Source organism: Lupinus angustifolius, chromosome LG07, assembly GCF_001865875.1.
Source record: "Lupinus angustifolius cultivar Tanjil chromosome LG07, LupAngTanjil_v1.0, whole genome shotgun sequence".
Taxonomy (NCBI): Eukaryota; Viridiplantae; Streptophyta; class Magnoliopsida; order Fabales; family Fabaceae; genus Lupinus; species Lupinus angustifolius.
Window position 1 is genome coordinate 3,088,776 of NC_032015.1, and position 2,819 is coordinate 3,091,594.

The window sequence follows — 2,819 nt, forward strand, 5'->3', positions numbered from 1 at the left end:
GACTCTTAAGTTTTCTTTTTCTCTTCTACCCCTCCAAAATTCAACTCTCAAACTAAACCCTTATAAAACTTGGTTGATTTGGTGTTGTCGTCTAAGTGTAATTATGTATCCTACAACTATAAAAGAATATCTCAATGTATTTTTAATTCAGCAGAATGTGCCAATTAAAAGTTCAAACTAATTGGTACGGGCCAAAATTCACTATGCCATAAAGTAATTTCTGTGTTACAATGATGAGCTATGCATTTGAACAATATAGTGGCAAGTGGTATATCCAGATTTAAAAAAGGAACAATCTCTTCATCTTCCAGCTCAAGATGCTTAGCCAAAGGGGTTTTGGACATGTTATATCAACATAATGGATAATTTTGCTATCTTACATATATAAGACGATTTTAGAAAATTATTAAAAAGATAGGTGTTAATATTTTACCAAGGTTATATAACATGCATGTTAGATCAGCTGCATAGGAAGGAAGAGAGAAGGGAGAGTAGAAGAAGAAGAGAGAAGGGAGATGAGAAATGCAAATGGAATTAATGATGGAGATAAGGTCAAGGGGCCAATACATATAGGAAGTTAAGTAAATACAAAAAGACAAGACTACCATTTACTAATAACTAAAATACATTTAACATTCCCCCTCAAACTCAAGATGTGTTAATCGAAAGCATCGAGAGTTTGTTAGTCAAGAAACGAAAACGTTGAGTAGAATGAGGTTTGGTAAACAAATCAGCAATCTGCAACGAAGAAGAAATGAAGGGTAAGGTGATGGTGCCATGTTGGAAGTGGTGACGTGCGAAGTGACAATCAATCTCAATGTGTTTAGTACGCTCATGAAAGACAGAGTTGTGAGCGATTTGAATAGCACTCTTATTGTCAGAGTACATGGGAGTGGGTTCAGGTTGATCAACATCCAAAGAAGCAAGTAACCAATGCAACCAAACTATTTCAGCAGTGGTGGTTGCCATAGCACGATACTCAGCCTCTGTAGAAGAGCGAGAAATAACATCCTGCTTCTTACTCTTCCAAGATATGAGAGAATCTCCTAGAAAGATACAGAAACCTGTAGTAGACTTGCGATCAGTAGGATCCCCAGCCCAATCAGCATCTGAATAAGCAGACAATGTCAAGGAAGAAGTTGAAGAGAAAAGAAGACTCTGAAACTGAGTGCCTCGAAGATAACGAAGGATCCGAAGAACAGCTGCCCAATGAACAGTAGTAGGAGAACTCACAAACTGGCTAACAATGTGCACTGCATAAGCAATATCGGGTCTGGTAATGGTCAGATACACCAAACTACCAACAAGAGTGCGATATAGAGTAGGTTCAGAGAGAGGAACACCATCAGAAGATGTATATCTAGCATTAGTCTCAAGAGGACTGTCAACAACTTTAGTGTTAGAGAGACTAACCATGTCAAGAATATCTGCAATATATTTCGATTGGAAATAAGATAACCCCTAGGAGATGAGGCTACTTCAATTCCCAAGAAATATGTAAGAGTACCTAAATCCTTCATCTCAAATTGTTTTGCTAGTTGCGTCTTCAACTTTGTAATCCCATCAACATCATCACCAGTAATGATCATATCATCGACATATAAAGAGATGATAATGCAACCATGAGGAGTATTTCTGACAAATAAAGCAGAATCATGTGGACTTGAAGAGAAGCCAAGAGAAGTTATCACAATAGAGAATTTCTCAAACCAAGCGCGAGGAGCTTGTTTGAGCCCATAGAGAGATTTTTGCAGCTTGCATACTTCCCCCGGATTATGAGAAACTCCAGGATGAGGAACCATATATATTTCTTCATGAAGATCACCATTTAGAAAAGCATTTTTGACATCCATCTGAGAGATATGCCATTGACGAACAGATGCAATAGCAATAAGAGTGCGAATGGTTGTCATCTTGGCAACAGGAGCAAAAGTTTCTTCATAATCCATGCCATATTGTTGAGCATATCCCTTGGCAACAAGACGAGCTTTATAACGCTCAATAGAACCATCAGACTTGATCTTAATCTTAAAGACCCAACGAGAACCTATAGCACGTTTGTCTGGTGGTAGAGACACCATAGTCCAAGTACCTGTTTTGTCCAAAGCAGAAAGTTCATCGTTCATAGTCTGCTGCCAAAGAGGATCAAGAACAGCCTCTTGATAGGAGGATGGCTCAGATAACCTGTGGAGAGAGGTCAAAGCAGAAGCAAAAGAAGTAGAATAAATGTTGTAAACAAAGTCAGGGAGCTGAGTGGACTTATGGATACGTTGAGGATAACGACGAGGAAGATGAGGTGGTTGAGGATGAGGATCACCAATCTGCAGAGGGTCATGGGCAGGCGGGGGGGTATGAGGAGCTTCATCCCTGAAATTCTCAAAATTAAAGTCATTTGGACCATCAATATCCGCAACAAATGGATCAATATGAATGAGATCAGACCTGGTAATGTTTTGAGAGTCAGATGGAATAGAATAAAAAGGCAAATGCTCAAGAAAAACAACATGACGAGAAATATACAATTTACGAGTAGAAGGATTATAACAACGATAACCTTTCTGACCATCCCCATAACCAAGAAAGACACATATGGCAGATCGATAGGTCAATTTACTTCGTTCAACATGAGGAAGAAGAACAAAACAAGTGGAACAAAAAACCCTCAATGATGAATAATCAGGAGGATGACCATACAACCTTTCAAAAGGAGACAAACCTGAAGTAACAGAAGAAGGAATTCTGTTAATGACATGAACCGCAGTTTTGACAGCCTCACCCCAGAACTCAGAAGGAGCCGATGCTGACAGAAGCATAGAACG